We start from the raw sequence: 23735 nt of genomic DNA, 5'->3' as shown, positions 1-23735 counted from the left end.
GTTTGCCCAGGGAGTGGCATTCTGGCCAGGCTGCCAGCCAAATGATACCACCCACCAGCCTGATCAAAGTGTCAGCTGGGTGGCCAGCAGAAGCCAAGACTAGGACTCAATGCACTTTTCTTGAAACCCACACACCTGGCTGAGTGTTCATGGTGAGTCAATCCAAGCCAAAGTGACCAGGGAAGGTACATGGGTCTGCAATGCACTGTTCTATGTATGTCCACACATCCCAAGGGAAGGTGCCTTCCTCAGAAGCTTTAGGAAGACAAGGATGGGAGGGCACTGGCTGGGAGACAGAGGAAGTCACCAAGTGTGTACTGAACATCTGTGCTCTTTACCAATTATCTCTATCTCCTTGCTCCCAGTCACAGGAAGCTTCTCACTTCCTGGGCCCCTGTGATTACATTGGAGCCCAGTGACTAGTTCTGGCCAATGGGCTGAGAACGGAAGCTCCTTTTGTCTTCTGGCCACTATATTTAACAGCCAATGCGAGAACATTCAAAGATTCTCTTGCTCTCTGCCATTGAAAACTGACCGTGTTGGAGATGGTGGTGACGCCATCAGCCCGGCTCTGAGTAATTCCAATGAACAGAACACCCCCTGAGACCTATGAAAGACAGGTAGTGTATCAAATAAGACTGTTGTCTTAGGCCACTGGGATTTTTTTTTTAGGTCAGCATAATCTAGCATGTATCCCGTCCAACAGATGATGAAAGCAAAACAATATAATTAAATGATAGCTAGATGCTTTTAATTATATTAAAGTTAATATAATTATGGTGATATTATATTTCAAGCCTCTGAACCCAAGCTCGCCTCTCTCTTTGGCCAAAAGCGATATAACACGTAATAGGCAGGAGTGAAATGCTAGAACTAAAGTCTCTTGAGTTAGCAGAATGATTAAATGAGCATTAAAAGGAAATAGTTTCTCACTTGGGATTCAACTTTATTTAAATAAAACCTAAATCATACAGTAGCTAAAATTCCACAAACAGGTTGATTAAATCAGAACAACCCTCCATCCAGTATCCTGTGACCCATGGGCCAAGGATAATTTAGGATGTGGGTAGAAGCCGAGGGAACAAATGACATGTCTGTCTCCTTCAGTGCTTCCTCACTCTTGTCCAAAAATTCCTTCAATGCACTCCAGAAGAAAACAATAACTAGAAACTCAGATGAAACTTTCTCTTCTAAGAATTCAAAGGTAATTAGGAAAAAGAGAGTTCTGTTGTACCACAATAAATGGCACAAAAGATTAAAACTCTCAGCATTTCCCTGATGGCTGGTGGCCTCTTGAATTTTCTTGAGTTATGGGACAACCAGGTTTTATAGCCTCGAGTAGCTTCCCCTAAGGGGCTTCCCTGGTGGTTCAGATGGTAAAGAGTTTGTCTACAATACAGAGAGACCCAGGTTCAATCCCTGGGTAGGAAAGATCCCCTGGAGTAGGAAATGGCAACACACTCCAGTATTCTTGCCTGGAGAATCCATGGACAGAGGAACCTGGCGGGCTACAGTCCATGGGGCCACAAAGAGTCGGACATGACTAACACACACACACACACAGAGCTTTCCCTAAAGTATAATACTTGACCACCCAAATCAGAATCACCTGGACAGTTTGTGAAATATGCAAATTCCTTGAATCAGACTCTTCCAGGTATGGACTGGGAATGCCCATTTTTATCAGATCCATTGAGGGTTCTGAGTGCAATTGAAGGTTGAGAAGTTCCACTTTAAACTAGATTTGAGGGACTTCCCTGGTAATCTAGTAGCTAAGACTCCGAAATCCCAATGCAGTGGTCTGGGTTCAACCCCTGGTCAGGGAACGAGGTCCCACATGCCACAACTAAGATGGAAGATCCCAAGTGGCACAATTAAAGACCTGGTGTAGCCAAAGAAATATTTAAAAAAAAAAAAAAACTAGATTTGCTCAGAAAACAGGAATTTTGTGGAAAAGCCTAAGTCCAGCCCACCTTGAGGATATTGTGAAGATTCATAAGTTGGTTCACTGGTTCCCAAGAAGAGTCAAGGTATCTGGACAGACAGGAAAGTGACCACACACATGTAAACCCTTCCCCCACAAGGTCCCATCTCCGCTCCTGGAATAAACTGCACAGGTCAGCCAATCAGCACACAATTTACCTTGAGTAACTGTATTGGTTCAGGACTGGACATCCAGCTCCAGCAGATGAAAGGGAATAACCTATAGTCCATACCTGGGGGAAAGTTTCAAGGTTCTTTCGTTCTCTCTTTCCAGATGGGACAATGACCCACATAGACTCACCTGCTATTGGAAGCCTTGTTGTAACCAAGAGGAGGAGGTTCAGAATGAGGGAGAAGGAGGAGGAGGAGGAGGAATCATGCAGAGCAGAAAGACAGAAAGCACTCATATTCCTGGTTATATCATGGATCTCACTGGACCTGGGGCATACCCTTCCTCTGACTTTCCAGGCATGAAAGGTAAGAATTTGATGAATTGTTTAAGTTGATTTGACTCAGAATTTTCTGTTATTTGCTGCTCAAAGCACTCCTGATATTTACCATCATTGTCACCAATAACATCCTTAATTAAGGGCTAGGGTAGCATTTGCTTTTCTCCATGGAAAGCAGGAAACTTAATATGTCCTCACTCAGCACATATAGCTCTTCAATCCTGGAAACTGACACCGGTCTGGAATCTGTGTTGAGAAAGAAAGAGAGGCAGAACTCAGAACTGGTCCTCTCCTAGCTCTGCCACCGACACCGTTGTGTGTGACTTAAGATGAACCCGGGGTCCATCTTCCGCATAAGTAGAATGAAGGGGTAGAATTAAGCACCCTCTGCTACTCCAAGGGTCTTAAAAGGAGGGCCACAATTGGAAGTCCATGGCCATCATTAGTAGGCCTATTAATGAGAAAGAGGGGAAAGCCCTCGGACGACTTTAAAACTGTGCATTCAATGCCAATCTTTTTGAAAGCAGATTGCTCATGAAAATCAAGGATTGGAGATTCTTTTGACACCTCAGAGTGACTGTCAACACTGGACCCACCTTTCCACAGGCGACCAGTGGCTAGGGGTCAGCAGCTGCTCTCTTTATTTGAGGTCTGTCCCCCATCTCCTCACAGCCCCCAGGACTGAGTGTCAGCTGTCTAGTATCATCTTACACTCAGTTCACTTGGTCATTTACATTTCCTGCCCGGTCTGGGTAGATGTGGACTTTGCAACCCCAGATCTAAGACCATCGTCTACCACATCTGGGATCCAAATTCTCTGGGACTTTGTAAAATAGACAATGCTTGTCTTCAATCACATTCTCACCCAGAAAGCAGGACCCCGGCAGCCTTGAGAAACCATCAGGAAATCTACCCCCGACTCCACTTGCCGGACTTCTTTCTTGAGGGTCAGCTTTTTCTGGGTTGTGTTTTCCACATCTTCTTTGGACACTTCTGTTTCTTTCCTGCTTTGAGGTCTGTTTTCCAGCTCACGGGTGGTCAGTTCTTTGGGCTAGATGAAGTAGAATTTTCCGTAATCGCCACCTCTCTTGAGCCAGTTTGGAGTTTGGGGTTTGTGTTTGAGTCATTAAGTAATTCGCTGCTGGGGAGTTGGCACTTTAAAAACTCGTAGAATAAACAAACACGTCTGCCTCCAAGCACAGATTGCAATGAATGTTCTGATTCCAAATATGGGTCATGTATATTTTTGCCTAAAAACAAGTCTTAACTAATCAGTGTGTTCCCTTTAGATATCTGAAGCTGTAATGCACAGTAACTGAACTGGAACCTCTGAGTCTTGAATTTGGGTGACGTGGTTGAAAGAATCTGCTGGTCCTCCTGGAAACTCATAGCATCTATTACTGAACTGAACAGTGGGACATGATCTGCATATCTTATCTAGACTTGGACAAATTCCTTTCAGAGTTAGTTTCACCTTACCCTCTGTATGAGAAATGGGTAAACTAAATTGATGGTTTAGAGTGGGTTTCATAGAACTTCAGGATTGTTCAAGAACTCCTTGCAGAAGCAATGGGGAAACCTAATGGATAAAGCCTTGTTTACAGTTGCTAAGTCAAGTCTGACTCTTTGTGACCCCATGCACTATTCCACACCAGGCTTCCCTGTCCTTCATTGTCTCCTGGAGCTTGCTCAAATTCATGTCCATTGAGTTGGTGATGCCATCCAACCATCTCATCCTCTGTTGCCCTCTTCTCCTCCAGGGACTACTGTTTTCAAATCCTGAAGCTTTGCAGTGTCCTGTTTGACGTGTTACAGTGATTTATTGGGGGAAGGGGGCGGGGAACCTGTTGCTTGGTGAAAGAAGAAAAAGGAGGGAGGAGGATGGGAGGTACATTGTAGCTTCAAGGAATTTGGGCTTCAAGTGTATCTTGGGGATACTCAAGAGGAGAGCTTTGGGATCTACATGGATGGCATTCAGCCAGTCTAGAGTCTACAGAATCTCAATTATCCAGGATTGAGAAGTAGGCCACCATAAAGACCACTCCTTTCAAGTTATAAAGCCACTTCCAGTTCAACAAAGTTTTGTATGCTGCACCAGAGAGAGCCTAGGGCACAAAGAACAGCTGGTAAGTGACCTCCACTCATCAAACAAGAGATACCACACACAATGCCAGTCCAGCCACTGCCAGACTGCTCCCCGCTCCAGTCCAGTTAATTGTCCTTCGTTAAAAATTTTAATAACAATTATTATTGATATGACTGTCACTTGATGAGACCAGCTTTGCATATCCTTTGCCTTATTATGTTTTCATATAAGCAGCTGTTTGAATCCCCATTCTATAATCAGTGAAACTGAGGCTCAGAGAGGTTAATTAACTTTCTCAAGATCACAGAGTTAGAAGCAAAATCAAGAATTCAAATAGTTCTGATACAGAGCCCTGCCTCCTTTAAAAAAGATGGTAACCGAGGAAGGCAAAAGGAGAAGGGGAGAGCAAAGGATGAAATGGTTAGATAGCATCACTGACTCAATGAACATGAATTTGAGCAAACTCCAGGAAATAGTGGAGGACAAGGAGCCTGGCGGGCTATAGGCCACAGGGTCGCAAAGAGCTGGACACAGCTTAGCGACTGAACAACAGCAACAAACAAAAAACCCCAGGATGACGTAAGGAGACAATTTCACTGCCTCTCACGCACTAGGCGGGTCTTGCAGGTAATCGAATCTCTGCTCGAGGCAGCTGTCTAGCCCCAGCTCCCTGCCTCCTGGACTTCTTTCAGAAAGAGAATGCATTTTTCACTTTTGAAATCACTTGGGTGTGTTGAGAACAGCCCGAGGTCGCTCATGTCTTAAAGTCTGGCAAGTCAGATTGACATTCTTTATCTTCCTGATCTCAGGACATCAGTGGACCAAACCCAGTTGGCTGGGCTTCGTCCCAGCTTCTGCTCCTCTCGGTCTCAAACCTGGCCCATCCTATAAAGAGCAGTCCTGAGATGCCGATTTGAAGATGAACCCACACAAAATCCAATTCCACTTTGCTTCTCCCTAACCCCTCAGCCCATAATGGACCCCACGGTGGCATTCTCCAAATAGCCCAAGCTCCCAAGAATGACATTGCAACAGCCACGCGCATTCCCCACTGCTCATCTTGCCTCTTGGCCAGCTCTCAGCCTATAATTCTTTCCAAACCCGCCTGTATAAAATAATCATGTACATGAAGTAAAACAGGAGTCTTATATACACACTTAATAACTCTTGTGTACTATACAAGAGGGAATTCCACTTTATAACCCCCAGAGCTTTTGACTGGTTCTTATTTAGCTTTGCATTCCTGGTGCAAGATCTTAAACTTCTCTCTCTCTGCCCCAGCCTGTTGCTGCCTTTTGAAACTGTTGTGTCTCCAGATTCCTTGGGACCATTTCATCTCCATCTCTGCTTCTAATTGGGGGATTTAAGCATTGCTTTTAGCCCTAGAGCTAAATATCAGGGTTTCACTCAAAAATCCCATATTTGGGGAACTGAGCACATTTTACTGGGGAAGTGTCAAGCGTGAGCATGTCAAAGCAAATGGAGTTAAATGGGTCAGCTAATCCTTCTAGCCACGAGCTCGATCTCAGGGTGAGAAAGGGGGTTCCCACACCTGGTATACGACAAGCGCCCTGTGTGGCCTCAGCCACATCATTGGTCCTTCTTGGATCTCTCAGCCTTTAAAGGGAATCCTTCAGTAGTAGATGGCAATTCCTCTGCATCTCCAGTTAATCAGGCAACACTTTTCACCAAAACCTTAAGTTTTAGGGGGATAGTCCATATCAAATCATTTTACACTGACCCCATGAATACAATCATACTTAGGAAAATAGCAAAAACAGTATTATGGGGTTAATTAGCTTTACTTTATAAAATATGCATAAATAGTGGCACCTAAGGTTGTGGAGGAGGAACCAAGGGATGCAAATCCAGTCATCGTATGTACAGTCAGCAAATATCCATGGCTTCCTGGTCTTTGCCTGATACAGTGCTCAGCACTTAGAAGATGACTGAGCTAGATGCAGCCTCCTACATCAATTCAATTTCATTTCACTCCCTAGCTTGCCCTACACTGGCCACACTGGCTTGCCTTATTTTCTTGGAGCACACCAATCTTTTTCCTGCCTCGGTGTCTTTTCACGTGCTGTCCCCTCCACCCAGACTGACCCCTTTTTCTAGTCATCAGACCTGGATCTCAACTCAAATCTCAGTAGAGACCGTTCTTTACCATCCCTCCCCTTAACACTTCCACTTCTCTCTCGCTGCCATAGTGTCTTCACAACATGTGTGTCTATATAGAATCATGCTTCATAGGGGATTGGTTTCTGATTTATTAACCAGTATCCTTCCCTCCCAAACTGTAAGCTCCTTAAAGTCAGACATCTTTTTTTAAAAAACTTTTTATTTTATATCGGGGTAGAACTGATTAACAATGTTGTGATATTCTCAATTGGACAGCAAAAGGACTCAGCCATTCATATACATGAACTACCCCCACACACCATTAAGGCTTCACAGCATCGAGCAGAATCCCCTGTGCTATACAGTAGGGCCTTGTTGGTTATCCATTTTTAATACAGCAGTGTGTACATGTCCATCCCAAGCTCCCTAACTATCCCTTCAACCCATCCTTCTCCCCTGGCAACCGAAAGTTCATTCTCTCAGTCTGCGAGTCTGTTTCTGTTCTATACATAAGTTCACTTGGATCATTTCTTTTTAGAGTCTGCATATAAGGGACATCATGCAATATTTCAAGTTCTGGGAGATGGTGAAGGACAGGGAAGCCTGGTGTGCTGCAGTCCATGGGGTCGCAAAGAGTTGGACATGACTGAGCAACTGAAGAACAAAAAGATGCAGTATTTCTCCTTCTCTGTTGAACTCAGAGATCTTGTCTATCATACTACCTGTCTTTTCAAACTCTAGAAGAGTGCCTGGCATTTAAAGACATTCAATAAGTATAGAGGAATGACTCTATAATCAAATGAGTTTCAAGTCACATTTCTCCCCTAAAACACATCAAGTTAATCTGTCAAGCCCAACTCTTATTATTCCCTTCAGTGATATCAACACCCCCAAGGGATGCTATTTCTTCTCAAAAGAAATCCTAGTAAGTAAAATAGTTACTGTGGCAGCAATAGTGTCCTGGTTAAGACAAGGGTTGGGGGTCTGGAACTCCATCCATGTCCCCTCCTCCCCAGTTCTACTCTAAGACACCTCTGGAGCCCCACCTGGGGCAAACTGTGCAATTTTGATTTGAAAGAAACTTCATTTTTGTCAATGCTGGTAGGTATACTGTGCACTGATAAGGAGTTTCTATGGCCAAGTTTAGGAAATACATAATTTTTTTTTTCAAATTGAAAAATACAGTGTCATTGATAATTGGATTATGTATCAATTGACATAAACAGTATGAACTTCAAATTCAGGCTTATATATATGCCTATGGCATCATCAACACAATCAAGATAAAAAGTATATTCATCACCTCTAAGAGTTTCTTCTTGCTCCTCTGTAATTCATTCCTCTCCCCTCTTCCTGCCTAAGAAATACAAAATTGCTTTTAATAAATATGTATTAAGCGGTCCCTGGTAGCTCAGCTGGTAAAGAATCTGCCTGCAATGCAGGAGACCCTGGTTCGATTCTTGGGTCAGGAAGATCCCCTGGAGAAGGAATAGGCTACCCACTCCAGGATTGCTGGGCTTCCCTGGTGGCTCAGACAGTAAAGAATCCATCTGCAATGCAGGAGACCAGGGTTCGATCCCTGGGTTGGGAAGAGCCCCTGGAGGAGGGCATGGCAACCCACTCCAGTATTCTTGCCTGAGAATCCCCATGGACAGAGGAGCCTGGTGGGCTACAGTCCATGGGCTCACAAAGAGTTGGACATGACTAAGCACAGCACAACATGTTCCAGAAATCGTGCTGGTTTGGGGGATACAGTAGGAAAAAAAATAAACAGGTACAATTCCTGTATTCATAGGCCTCATAATCTAGGGATTACAGAAAAGTCTTCTGGGTCAAGAAGTGGATCAGTTCAAAGGTACAACTGGGAGTATCTGAATACACATTTCTGCCCAAGGTTGCTGGGCATGTCATGGATCTAGTGTTCCACAAAGCACGCTTTGGGAAACGCTTGTCAAGACCAACTGCTATGAGCATCATCAGAAAATGAACGCTATAGCACTGTCAATTTCCAAAGCATTCCAACATTTTTTTAAATGTATATAATCCTAAATGACTCAACTAATTTGATCTCTGATGATGCATAAGGCATTTGAGAACTCCTGTGTCTTGGGTCATCCTCTGGACATGGGTCATCTTTGTACTCAGACATGGGCATAGCCATTAAAAGACTCTCCTGTCTGGCTGGTCAATAACTAGAGAGTCCTGTTTTGCATTTACATCAGCATACAGCTCTGTCTTTAGAGTCACTTCTTATAGGAAAATGCAGTTCTTAGACTGGAAATGCCTGTAGAGAGATTTCAGCCATAAAATATACACTCTCCCCACACACAAATCAGGCAGAAAAATCCAATCAAAAGAGGGCTCCACTTTCTCTCATCTCCGCCTGGGGACATAATTAGCTGCTTCTTCCCATGTATTTGTGGAATCTTGTACCTTTAACTATCTGAAGCACTTACCACAGTAGTTATTATTCATGACAACCATGCAGGGTTCTGTATTTTATGCCAGGCACTTTGCAAGATATTTTCCATGTATTACCGCTTTTTTTCCCCAACTCATAAGCGGTAGAGACTATCACCATTCTTGTTTTAAAGATGAGAAAACTGGAGCTCAGAAAGGCTAAATAACTTGCCCAAAATACATGATGAATTAGAATCAATGGAAGACCAACATTTGAACCCAAGCTAATCTGATTCCCAACTCCACACTCTCCCCTCTACATCTCCCAGTTCATGACTTAAGGGTCTACAGCCTCCAGCTTAGATCTTCAGTTTCTTGAGTGATATCTTTGAGTTCCAAATATTAATAGCACCTAACACAGTTCATGATGCTGAAGCTCCAATACTTTGGCTACCTGATGTGAACAAATGACTCGTTGGAAAAGACCCTGATGCTAGGAAAGATTAAAGGCAAAAGGAGAAGAAGGCAGCAGAGGATGAGACAGTTGGACAACATCACTAACTCAATGGACATGAACTTGGGCAAACGCCAGGAGATAGTGAGGGACAGGGAAGCCTGGCATGCTGCCATCCATGGGGTTGCAAACAGTCAGACATGACTTAGCGACTTAACAACAACAGCAGTACAGTTCATGGTGCCTTGTGGGGGCTCAGCACAGACTAACTGAATGAACTGTGAGAGGCAACATGGTACTAAGGAAAGAGATCTGGGTTACAAAGCAAGAAAACTGGCTCTTTCTTCAGGCTTTGTAACTAACCCATGATGTGACCTTGAGCAAGCCCCTTCTTCCTTTCTGCACCTTTGCCTTCCCATCTGTAAAATGGGAGAACGGGAAGAGATGATTTCCAATGATACCTCTCAGTCCAAGTGACCTACAGTGCAAGCTGGTGTCACATATTTTTTTTAATAAAAAGGAACAAAATCGTGCCATTTGCAGAGACATGAATGGACCTAGATGCTGTCATACAGAGTGGACTAAATCAGAAAGAGAAAAACAAATATTGTGTATAATGCATACATGTGGAATCTAGAAAAAAAAATGGTACAGATGAATCTATTTGCAAAGCAGAAATAAAGACATGGATGTAGAGAACAAGGGGAGAAAAGAAGGTGGGAGGAAATGGAAATTTATGATTGACATATGTATACTATTATATATAAACTAGATAACTAATGAGAACCTATCCTATAGCACAGGGAAGTCTACTCAGTGCTCTGTGGTGACCTAAATAGGAAGGAAATCAGAAAAAGAGGGGATTTATGTATACATGTGACTGATTCACTTTGCGGTACAATAGAAACTAACACAACATTATAAAGCAACTAAACTCCAATAAAAATAAATATGTGGGAATTCCCAAGAGTGTCGTCTGTTTCTAACCTAGAAACACCTGAAAGTGAAAGTATTAGTCGTTCAGTCGTGCCTGACATTTCGGCAACCTATAGACTATAGGCTCTGTCCATGGAATTCTGCAGGCAAGAACACTGGAGTGGGTAGCCATTCCCTTCTCCAGATCTTCCCGACCCAGGAATCGAACCTAAGTTTCCCACATTGCAGGCAAATTCTTTACCATCTGAGCCGCCAGGGAAGCCAAACACACCCCAAATCCCACACCCCAAATCCCAGAAAGAAGCAAAAGCCATTTCCTTCTAAGGGAAGATAGAGCCACGAGTGAACGGCAGCACTGATCCAAGCCTTCAAGAATGAGAGTGGCTGGCGGCCAGCCAACAGGGGCAGACGGAAGCTGGGGTGGGGAGGCCTCTTGGCTTCCCCCCACCCGCCCCACACCCCTCTGATGAACTTCAAATTCCTGGGTCAGACCTTTCATCACCAGCACGAAGTCTCTGGAAAATATACACGAGAAGGATCCAAGTCTAGTTTTTGCAAGGCCTTTGCCCCATCTCTCACCCTCCCCTGACATAGACGAGGAAGAGATCAAGAAGCCAAGAGACAGAACATTGTAAAAAAAAACAAAACAAAACCTTTGTACAAAATAAATAAATAAATCGATCCAAGACATCATCTTTTTTGTTATAAAAACTTGTTTTCCTTGCTTTCTGACCCTCTAGCATTTTGGAGTTTGGGGAGTTTATTGAATGCCTAGTGTCCACGAACTCTTGGAAAGTTCATTATCCTGACTCTTCTTGGCTGTTAAATCTTAGCACTGGTTGCTGGAAAGTAATTTAGTTTCGGGGGGAAAAAAAAATTTTGTGTTGTTTTTTTTTTCTTTCTTTTCCCCCGAACACCCTCATCCCTGAGTTCCCACTTTGGGACTTTGTGCTGGATTTTCTCCGATAGTTTATAGATTCCCAAACACATAGCCAGAGTTTTTCTTTTCCCATGGACTCTGTGGAATTCACCTGAAAACTTGGTGATTATTTATGTTCCAACGTACTTACAGTCAAGCCACCCAGGACTTCGTATCCACAGGAAAACTGACAAATCCAATCAACTCTCCCAGTGCAGCTCTGTAAAGTCTTATTCATTTGGATGCCATCAGTTCAGAATTTTTGGATAATTCAGACAGTCTGGATGGAAGTTGCTTTTTGCACAGTTCTACACGAAAAAAAAAAAGAGAGAGAGAGTTTCTTAACAAATTGATAATGCAAAGCAGACCGTTGGAGCTGAGAATAAACTGTCTTCAAGTTCTCCAGAATAGCATTCACTGACAGGCAATCAACGATTAATTACAAATTATTTTTATCAAACAATTAAAATGAATTCCAGGCAACTCACCATACCTTGGGAATAGTATAGGACAGAGAGAGGGAAAAAAGGGGGGGCTTCCAATCCATCACGCAAGAGCTCAAATTCCAGCTATGTAACTCATAAGTTTCAGTTACTGTGCATAAGCTCCTTCCCTTCCCTGCGCCTTAATTCTGACATATGGAAAAGTTTGCACAATGGACATAAGAATTGGAAATCACATAGGTGAAAGCAGAGTTTCCAAAACTATGCTCAGAAGGATTCTAAGTCCACAAGATGTTAACACATATTGCATGAAAAAGAGATCCATGGCTGAATAAGTCGGGATAAACTAAGCTAAACAAAATTAAATATGTTTGCTTGCTTTTTTCATTTGTTCATGTGCAGACCTTCTCAGTGCCTTTAATATTGTACTTTATATTGCAAATTCCCGAAAGGAGGACATACTAAGCATTTTTTTTCCCAAATTTGTTTCACCAGGAAATTCTTCCTGCTGAAATACTTTTTGACCTCTTACAGAACTCTCACTGAAGAAAGCTTGGAAAACAAAGCTCTAGGATCTGTGGTCTGAACTTTGTGGTAGGGGTATTGAGCCCTTATGGAGACATTTATACTTTATCTCCAAATCTTCTTGGGACCAAGGTCAAAATCTGGAGGATAGAGTTCATGACCAAAAAAAAAAACAAATTCTGACATATAAAGCCATAGTCTTGCAGACTCCCCACAAACTAGCCTAGAAAAAGTAACTTGTAGGATTTTTTTTAATGTACCTGGAAATCCTTGTATCTGGATGCTAGGATCTTCAGGGTCATTGACTCAAGGCCTGAAAGTTTCCAAAGATTGAGGAAGTAGATTGGGGAGAGAAAGCATAAGAGGGAGGCAAGGAATCTAATTCTGGCATGTGATAGCAATGTTAAGGAGTGCTTGTAAAATCATTAAAGCAATGAAAAATAGAAACCATAATAGAATAAAATTCAAGTCTTGTTACCAGTTTTCCTTCTGGGAACTATGGTACATGCAGTTGTCGTTATTCCTCCAAAGAGAGGGACATCCGCAAGGAACTTGGGATGGTGTTAAATGGTGGATCCAAAAGAATGTCAAGATTCATCCCTACCCTAATAGGACTGAAATGGAATTAAAAAGACAGAGTTCACAATGAATGTTACAACACAGCTCATAACTAAGAAGGAAATGGAAGTTCCAGATAGTAAGCTGTCGTTCATTTATGTCTTCATTAATTTGTGTTTAGCATGTGACAGGTGCTAGAAGGCTCAGTCAAGTCCCTTCCTGACATTTTGCTCTTGCAAAAGAGCACGTGACCCCTATGGTCATCACAGTGGAGGAAGAAAGGGCTGAAGAGTTGCATGGAGGGTATTTTTTTTCAGGAAGCTTACATTTTACTGGGGCGGTATGTCAGAGGCAATGGTATTCACCAGCTGTCCCTGTGTTCCTCCACATTTTCCAGCTGCCCTTGACATGAGACTGGGGTCCCTTGACATGAGACTGGGGTCCCTTGACTGGGTTCTGCTTGATGGGAATGTGGGCAGAGATAGGCCCACCTTTAAAAACACCCTCCAGAGGACTTCCCTGGTGGACCGGGGGCTAAGATTCTGCACTTCCAGTGTGGGGGGCCTGGGTTCAATCTCTGGTCAGGAAACTAGATCCTACATGCCACAACTAAGAGTTTGCACGCCACAACAAAAGATCCCATATGCCACAACTAAGGCCCAATGCAGTCAACTAAATAATTTTTTTATTAAAATAAAATAAAAACACCCTCCATGCAACTCTTTAGCCCTTTCTTCCTCCCCTATGATGACCTTAGGGGTCATGTACTCTTTCACAAGAGCAAAAAAGATGGAGAAGGGCTCCCCAAATACATAGAAGACTGATGAGAGAGAGAAATAAACATTCATTGAGTCAGGCACTGAGATCTGGGGCTTCATCTCAGTAGTACACAGGAACAAGTGTGGCCGTGTCTGGCCCATGTGAAAGTAAGCAGGGAAATACAGAGAGAAAAGAAGAGAAAGCTGATACACAGAAACAGAACACTGAGCTGAGAAGCCCTGTGAACCACAATAGATGGAAAGAGTCATCTCGGGTCTGGAGTTTCGAGGGTCTTGGTCCCAGGCCCCTGTGAGGTCTACTGTGTACTCTTGCCTTTGTTTTCTTTAATATCCACCAATGTCCTCCAATGCTTTCATGTTCTGGGTATAAGTTATGTAACATTTTGCTCCCCATGACCTAAAAAGTCCTTGACTAACTCAACACGTTATGGCTAGAGCAGTGAATGGGTAGAAGAATGGAACAATCTTTTCTCTTAAACCAAAACATATATAGGGCATATATAGGGCACCACATGGGGCTTCCTAGGTGGCACTAGTGGTAAAGAATTCACCTGCCAATACAGGAGACCCAAGAGACCTGGGTTCGATCCCTGGGTGGAGAAGATTCCCTGGAGGAGGAAGTGGCAACCCACTCCAGTATTTTTGCCTGGGAAATCACATGGACAGAGGAGCCTGGCGGGCTACGGTCCATGGGGCTGCGAAGAGTTGGACACAACTGAGCGACTGAGCACTCAGGGCACTATATAAGCATGCATAACCTGGCTTTCAAGTTGCACACAGTAGGCTCAGAAAAGTAGATCATAACAGAAGAGAAAGAAAAGAACATTGAGAAGATTAATGCTTTTTAATAAAAAGGCTTTCTTCAAAATGGTGTTCAAGTAGGTCATTTTACAATTTCATAAAAAAAGAATAATAACGTAGTGAAAATTGCCAAGATTATGAAGTTAGGACTCATCGTATGCTTGTGCTGAAAGAGCTTGAAATAAAAGACAACCCTTAAGTACTGAGCATTATAATTATATGCTACTTTAAAGAGCCACAGTCAATCCTCCTGCTGACTAATCTTAACTATCTGTCAAGAACTGAAGACGGAGAAGCCATCGTAGCGTTGGAGGGATTGTCTCATCTGGGGTCTGGCTTGAGATTTCCTCTCCCAGGTCCCTCCAGGAACCTGTCTGAGTGACAAGGAGGATTTCATCACAAAATCTCTTCTTTGGATTTCCCTAACCTCACCTGAAAGGGGAAGGGAGAAAAAAAGGAAAAAGTCTCAGTAAGAGAAATAACTGAAAGATCATGGGGAGAGAAATCCAGTAGATCAGCTCCTTAAATGAAGGATCTACATGTTTCTTATTATTTCTATGTTCTCCCTCTAGGGTAGGGACTATGTCTGGCTGCCTCGCTGTTGTACCCTCAGCCTCTGAAGGCAGTGTTGGGCAGATGGTAGAGGCTCCATGATTATTTGTTGAATGAATGAGTGAAGCCAATGAGAGTATCCCTTACTGTCTTATTTCTAGATTGATGTCAATTCTGAGACCTAACACTGTCTCAATATAAGAAAAGTATTTCAGGTCATAAACCGTGGAATCACTGACCAAATGTGAAATAGCTAGGGAAGCCTCTCACATGAATTGGAAGATTTCAGCGACTGTGGTGAAACCCAGAAAGAGAAAAAATATTTCACCGGGGTTATAAAGAGATACCTCTTTGTTCTTCCAATGGTTATTAAATGAGGAGCTGGTGTGTGCTACGTTCATGCTAAGGCCAGGGGTAATTCAGAAATGATACTTCTTCAGCAGAAGGAACAGACTGTAAAATGGTCTACACTCTAGCCCAGCACTAGCTGATACAAATCTAAGGGACGCCACATCTGGCATTTTAAAGTTTTGAGCAATGACTTTAAAAAAAATGTTGGCTATGCCGTGCAGCTTGCAAAATCTTAGTTTCCCAACCAGGGACTGAACCCAGGTCCTGGCAGTGAAATCACAGAGTCCTAACCACTGGACCACCAGGGAATTCCCTCAAGCAGTGACATTTTTAAAAAGTAACTTGTGAAATTAATTTAATATCATTACATGTGTTAATCTACTAAGTATATTATTTAACCCAATACATCCAAAATATGGTCATTTTATCATGTGATCAAGATAAACATTATCAATGAGAAATTCTACATTCTTTTTTCATCCTAAGATTTCAAAAAGAGGTATATTTTATACTAACAACACTTCTTATTTGGATGTTAAATTTTCATTAAAAATTCTGGAGATTTTATATTTAGGAGTCATAATCACTATAGCTGAAAAGTACAGATTCACATGCTAAAGTTGTTTCAAACATACTTGAAAACTGATAGCTGGATAACTGAATCATGCTCTTCAGCTGAATAGTTTCCAATGGCTGAATCATGTCAGTTTTTAAATTTGAAATTAAATTAATCTACATTAAACAGAATTGAAAATTCAGTTCTTTAGTTGTATAAGTGCTCAACAGTCCCAGTACCTATTGGCTGCCATATTGGACAAATAGGGATATAGAATATTTCCATCACTGCAGAAAGTTCAATTGGAACAGCATTGCTCTTGATGGTCTAAGAAACTACAAACATTGAAGATAATCATGTATTTTCCCCTATTTTATATCCCCTAGAACAATGATTAATCCATAAGATTCCACAGATGATAATTGAAAGGATAAATGAATGATCAAGTTGTCATAGTACAGAGGTTGGAGGGTTCAAAGAAAACTTAGCAAAAGAAGGGACATTTATGACAGGCCTTGATGGGTGAATAGAAGTGCACTAGGCCAATATTAAGGCAAAGACAGAGTAAGAGCCTGGTGCAAGGATGCTGAATTATAAAATGATGTATTGATACTATGCTGTTAAGAGCATGAGTTTTGTTCATTTGTTTGCAAAGTCAAGATGAAATTGAATTAGTGCAGAACACTGCACTAATTTCCAGCTGGGTGTCTTTGGAAAAATCATTTGACTTCTCTGAGGCTTGATTTCCTCATCTGTAAAATAGGAGTACTCACTTCATCAGTTATGAGGACTCACCAGGTAAGAGATGCAGAGTGCTCACTGTAGCGCCTGATACATAATAAGCAATCAAAAACTGTTCAATGGCAGTCACTATTGTGTCCAGTGTTTCATGAGAAGTGGATCGTGGTGGCACAGCAGGGTTCCAGATGCTCCCCACCCCAATCCCAACATCTCTTCTCATCCTCTGTCTTAGTGGCCTAACTTTTAATAGTGCAGTTACGTCCCAGGTAAAAGTCCACTTCTTTCAGCCTTCCTATAACCCTGAGAAGCCGTGGGCCCTAGTTTAGGTCAACAAACTTTAAAAGAATGATCTATTTGTTCATTCTAAATGAACAGTGATCTAAATGAATGATCTTACTTCTAGGAAGTTTCTAAGAGGGAGGGGGTTTCTCTTCTGTCTTCCTCTCCCCGCTGCCCCGAATGCAAGTGATGCTCTAGGTTTCACAGTACAGGGAATTAGAAGCCACCTGAGTCCCTGATGATGATGATGTAGGTAGCATTTTGAGTCTTCCTTGACCTTGGAACTAGTTCGTTAAGGACCATCTCCTGGGATGAGAATAAAGTTTGGGCAACGTGGTTTAGGTGATCTGGAGGGAAGAGCTCATGGCTGAGATGCCAGTGGACCGAGCAGACCGTATGCAATGAATGTGCACACTATCTCACGCTCTGGGATGCTGGAGGGATGGTGGGGTTCCATCAGACCAATGCCATCTCAGAGTCACGTGGCTGTGCCTGGTCCTCTATGAGGTCGGGGGACCGAAGGTGATTCATTGGCCGACAACAGTGGCAGCCCACCATATGGTGTGGGTGTGTAACTTTTCTGCTCCGCCTGCTGCTTGTTTATTGTGGTTCTCCTGCTGATTGTCAACTGACATTAGATGCTAAGGAATGCTGCCGTGTCTCTTGAGTCTATTGTGTTTCTCGTAAACTGTTGTTTGTTGTGGCCAAAAAATTGGATGATGGGACTTTTTTTTCAGCCTGTATTTTTGGAGCCGTCGTTTGATGTTTGGAAGAGAACATCCGCTTTTGTGTTTTTAAACCATCCTAAATGGGAATAAAGACAGTAAGTTACTCCTTGCTGTCCTTCAAAGAAACCCAAGCTTGGCTTTGTCTTAAACACTGTACCATAAACCTTGGTACATTAAGCCAAGTAGACTGGAATTATTCACAGAGAGGAAAGTAGCTTATGATCTCCATCTAGGTTGTGGGATACCTTCAGAAAAAAAAATAAAGGCATTATTCTAGAGACTCACTGTGAAGTTTTGTTGTATGCGTGCATGCTCAGTCACTCAGTCATGTCCAACTCTTTGTGACTCCAAGGACTGTAGCCCACCATGCTCCTCTGTCCATGGGATTTTCCCAGGCAAGAATACTGGAGTGGGTTGCCATCCCCTTCTCCGGGTTGGGAGATCTTCCCAACCCAGGGATCAAATCCAGGTCTCCTTCATTGCAGGTGGATTCTTTACTGTCTGAACCACTAGGGAAGACCAAGAATTTTATATAACTTATATCAAACATCCCAACAATCCTGGGACTTCTCTGATGGTCCCGTGGTTAAGACTCCATGCTTTCACTGCAGGGACACAGGTTCAATACCTGGTCAGGGAATTAAGATCTGAGTGGATGCCATGTGCTGTGGTTTTAAAAAAAAATTTAAAAACTTCCCTACAATCCTAAAGGCAGGGATTGTTACTAATGGCATTTCACAGGATGAAACTGAAGATCATAGAAGTTAAGCAATTGTTTAAGTTCACACAGTTGAGACTGGGGTCAAACACAAGCCTGCCAGACTCTCGAAGTCATGAACTTAATGCATTAAACTATGCTGTGATTAATGCTTAATATTTAGCTATTATAAAACCAGGTAATGAGGTTCTTCTTCCATTAGCAACTATAGTGTTTAATATTGCTCTGTGTGCAAAGCATTTGGGAAGATATTTTTTCTGCAATGTTTTATTTTATGATTTTATATATATATATATCTTTTAAATTCTTTTCTCCCATATACTTTATTTTTTAACTTTTTGTTTTGTATTGAGGAATAACCCATTAATTTATTTTTAATTAGAATATAATTGCTCTACAATATTGTGTTAGTTTCTGCTATACTATATGCATACATATATCCCCTCCCTCTTGAGCCTCACCCAGGTGGAATCCCATCCCTCTAAGTCATCACAGAGCACTGAGCAGAGCTCCCTGTGTTATACAGCAGCTTCCCACTAGCTAGCTATTTTACACATGGTAGCTTATATATATCAATGCTGCTGCTGCTGCTGAGTCACTTCAGTCGTGTCCGACTCTGTGCGACCCCATAGACAGCAGCCCACCGGGCTCCCCTGTCCCTGGGATTTTCCAGGCAAGAACACTGGAGTGGGTTGCCATTTCCTTCTCCAATGCATGAAAGTGAAAAGTGAAAGTGAAGTCGCTCAGTCATGTCCGACTCGTAGCGACCCCATGGACTGCAGCCTACCAGGCTCCTCCGTCCATGGGATTTTCCAGGCAAGAGTACTGGAGTGGGTTGCCATTGCCTTCTCCGGATATCAATGATACTCTCTCAAACTGTTCCACCCCCTCCTTCCCCCACTGTTTCCACAAGTCTTTTCTCTATGTCTATGTCTCTATTCCTGCCCTGCAAATAGGTTCATCAGTACCATCTTTCTAGATTCCATATATATGCACTAATATACGATATTTGTTTTTCCCTTTCTGATTTACTTCACTCTGTATGACAGATTCTAGGTCCATCCGCATCACTACTTTGCAATGCTTTAAAGCAATCTCTCCTAGGACCTTGCTTTTCTCACCCTCAAAATCAACAGCGTGCTTTAAGGACGAACAAGGCAATGGGTGAGAAAGAGTTCAAGAGATGTAAGTAGAAGTCTTAAGTCAGAGCTAAAGGTATATGAAATGGTAGGTTTCTTTCTCATCTGCACTAGTTCCTTCTATTTGCATTCGGTTTGAATTCAGAGAGGGTAAAAAACACATTTTGCAAATGGAACCCCAGGCCGCTCAACTCAGTCCTTTCATGCCATTACCTCCCCAGATGAGGTCAGCGGTCTCCAGTTATTCACAATTAATTCTGTCAACCACGCACATGTCAAAAAAATACAACTGCCAGATTTTGTGAGTTGAAATGTTCCCAGCTCCCACCCACAGTCACACATATGTGGAAATTGAAGAGAGGGTCTCCAGACCCAGCTGAGACCGCTCATGTGTAGTTACTCTTGTGGACAGGAACGATCCTGGGCCAGTCCACCCTGGTTTTCCAGAAAGCATTCGGGCTTTCCAAGTCTTGGGCAATATTAGCCAGGGATTGTTTATCTGTTTTGATTGTTGTGCTCTTTCCAAGTTGAAGACATCTGTGAAGTGTTTTCTTGATTGCAAATGTGGACCCTGTTTAGTTTGCTTGTGTGTGTGTGTTTTGCTCCATGTTAGAAGAATCACCAAAAAAGAAGAAAGGTCATCTAGAGGGAAAAGATACTCGCCCAACAGGAAATAAAATGAGAAGGAAAAAAAAAAAGGCAGGAGTGATGTTGCCTCTACTGTGATTTGTTCTGCACATACCAAGGGCCATGCGTGCATTAGTCGGTGATAGGCATTCGTATGGGGTCACAAAGACTCAGACACGACTGAGCGACTAATACACACACATACACACAGGCGTTGATAGAACCTTGAGAAAGAACACATACTAAAGCTGCCGGGCTGGGACTTTCCTGGTGGTCCAGTGGCTAGGACTCCACATTCTCAGTGCAGGGAGCCCAAGTTTGACCCCTGGTCAGGAAACTAGTTTCCACATGCCACAGTGAAGATGGAAGATCCCAGGTGTTGCAACTACGACCAAGCACAGCCAAATAAAACTATTTATTTTGGACTTCCCTGGTGGCGTAGTGGATAAGAATCTGCCAGCCAATGCAGGAGACACAGGTTTGATCCCTGGTCCAAGAGGATCCCACATGCCACGCAGCAACTAAGCCCAAGCACCACAACCACTGAGCCTGTGCTCTAGAGGCCTGTGCTTTGTCACAGGAGAAGCCACCACAATGAGAAGCCCACGTACCACAATGAAGAGGAGCCCCCACTCCCACAGCAATGAAGACCCAGTGCCATCAAAAATAAACAAAATTTTTTAAGTTCTATAAAAAAAATAAAATCAAGCCTCGAGCTGTGCTAAAATCTCAGCTCTGTTCTCATAAGCTATGTGACCTTGAGTTTGTAACTTCATCTTTCTGAGCCTCTGTGACCTCTTCTGAAAATTAGGAAGGGTGGTAGTAAATAATAACTATTGATCATATTTATTGAATGCTTTCTATGTGCCATGAGCCTTCTTAATCCTCACGGTAAGTCTTTGAGCTGAGTACTATCACCCCCATTATACAGAAAACAAATATTCACAGATGGAACACCTTTCCCATAGTCACAGAGTAAATGACAGCCCCAACCCCTATGTTACCTGACTCTGGAAAATAAGCTCATAACATGGTTTTAACACAAAGGTTATCAGAATTTAGGGAGAAGAGTCAAGGGAAGCGTCACCTCCTAACAGAGTTATTCACTGGATGTATATGCAGCAAAAGCAAAAATAAACAAGTGGAATGACATCAAACTCAAAAGTTTTTGCAGAGCAAAGGAAATCTTCGAGTGAAAAAACAAACAATGGAATGGGAGAAAATATTTGCCAAATGTAGATCTGATAGAAGATTACTGTCTGAAACATACAAGGAACTCCTACAACTCAACAGCAAAGAAACAACCCAATTCAAAAATTAGCAAAGGAACCAAATAGACATTTCTCCCCCCAAAAGAGATACATATAGATGACCAAAAGGTACAGGAAATTATGCTCAGCAGGGAAATCAAAACCACAAGGAGATATCAACTTGGACCTATTAGGATGACTATTACCAAAAAAAACAACAAAAATTAGCAAATGTTGGCAAGAATGTGGAGAGAGAGAACCCTTGTATGCTGTTGATGGGAATGGAATTTGGTGAAGCCACCAAACAAGTGGAAAACAGTATGGAAGTTCCTCAAATAATTAAGCATAGAACTGCCATATGAGCCAGCAATTCCACTCCTAGGTATTCATCCAAAGAAACTGGAATCCGGATCTCTAAGCCATATCTGCATTCCTTACAGCATTATTCACAACAGCCAACCGCATGAAAGCAGCCTAAATGTCCATCCGCTGGCAAATGGATCAAGAAACTGTGGTATTTACATACATAAGAATATTATTCAGCCTTAAAAAAGGAAGGAAAGTCTACCATTTGTGACAACATGGGTGAATCTGGAGGACATGACGCAAAGTGAAATAAGCCAAATACAGAAAGACAAATACAGTATGATACCACTTCTATTAGGAATCTCATAGAAAAGGAGTAGAACAGTGGCTGCCAGGGGCTCAACAGAAACAGAGAGGAGTTGGTCAAAGTGTGCAGGAGTTCAGTTACGCAAGATGAATACACCCTAGAGTTTTGCATACAGCACAGTGACCTTGGTTCACAATGCTGAATTGCATACTTGAAAATTTGCTAAGAGAGTAGGTCTTGTGTCATTATCTTATGAACAATCAAGGAAAGAAAGAAAGAAAGAGGGAGGGAGGAGGAAAGGAAGGAAAGAACTTTTGTAGTGATGGATAGGTTTATGTTATACAGGTAGAGATGGTTTCACGGGCATGTACTTACTTATCTCCAGTATCATCAAGTGGTACATATTATATATGCACAGTTTTCTGTATATCAATTACACCTCAATAAAATTGTTTCTTTAAAGATTCTATTTATACCCCCCTCCAAAAAAAAAAAAAATTGATACTACCTCCTAGGCATGACATACTCAATGAAAATAGATCAATGGACATACAGGTAGGTTCACTAAAACACACACACACACACACACACACACACAAAGAAACTTCCACTTCCAGAGCTAGGGGGAAAAAAGAAAGGTGAGCAGAAAGGAACTTACAGGTAATGAGAGCCTCTCTCTACAATGAAGCCATTGATACCCAACAATGAAAGGTCCGAGGGGGGAAGAGATTTGATGGAAATGTGATAGATGTGGGAAAAGACTAATAAAGCTTCTATTCTTCCAGAGACCCCCAGCCACTGAGGCACCAGGATGTGACATGGATTGAGCATCAGCTCCCGAGGGGCCAACAGGTCAAGACTGTCAGGAAATTCCTGTGGGCCAAACTAGCAGGTACATGGAGACCCTTCCATGTTAGAGACAGGCCAGTGAACAAACGCACAGCATCAAGTCGACTCTTGGAGGGAGATTCAGAATCCATCCTTCTCATTCCAGAGTCCCAAGAGGCATTTGCATGTGCAGCCGTGAAGGTTCGACATCATGACTGCGCCACCGCTGTGTCTGAATTTCAACTGAGGGGCAGTGAGAGATGGGATTCTGGTCATCACCACCACGGTACTCAGAACACAAAGGGTGACGGTTTAGAACCCTTGTGGCAGAATTAGAAAAAAGAAAAAGAAAATCTGTGGTCGATATGCAGAGCAAACTAGTGATTACCAGCAAGGAGAAGGAAGAGGGTAGGGGTGATATACGGGAGAAGGGCTAAGAGGCACAGATTCTTATGTACAATACAAGGTACAAAGATGTATTGAAGAACACGGGGAATATAGCCAATATTTTTAGAAAAACATAAAAGGAGTATAACCTTTAAAAATTGTGAATCACAGTCTGGTACATCTGTAATATATATAAAAATTCTACTTCAATTAAAAACTTTTAAAATTCATGTATATATACATAGAGAGAGAGACTTTCTTCCAATACATTCCAGTATTTTGTTAATAAACAATGGATCATATAATATACTCTGTTTAGTAACCTTTTCTCATTTCATATAGAATGGATACATTTTCCTTTGCCCTTAAATATAGATGTATTATTTGTATAGCATTCTGTTGTGTAGAACTTACAGTTCATTTATTTAATAGATTATATCTGATAGACATTTAGGTGTCTTTGGGGTATTATGAACAGTGGTGCCATAAACATATTTGTGGATTAAAAAAAG

At 42.3% G+C, this 23735-nt stretch overlaps 1 long non-coding RNA gene across 4 annotated transcripts in view; it reads right to left on the bottom strand.

The window, feature by feature from the left end:
- Window positions 1-23735, bottom strand: part of LOC102413559 — a 146370-nt gene that overhangs the window by 39345 nt on the left and 83290 nt on the right. For 3 of the 4 annotated variants that reach the window (XR_006545525.1, XR_006640110.1, XR_003104234.2), the window contains exon 2: window positions 11500-11656. This is a non-coding gene — a long non-coding RNA (uncharacterized LOC102413559). Of the gene's footprint in view, window positions 1-11499; window positions 11657-16708; window positions 17939-23735 lie in introns of those variants that run through there. The other variant, XR_006545526.2, reaches the window with a different exon arrangement.

The sequence above is a fragment of the Bubalus bubalis genome, chromosome 17, assembly GCF_019923935.1.
Source record: "Bubalus bubalis isolate 160015118507 breed Murrah chromosome 17, NDDB_SH_1, whole genome shotgun sequence".
In the NCBI taxonomy this organism is placed as follows: domain Eukaryota; kingdom Metazoa; phylum Chordata; class Mammalia; order Artiodactyla; family Bovidae; genus Bubalus; species Bubalus bubalis.
This window is presented reverse-complemented; position numbering and strand designations above follow the sequence as displayed.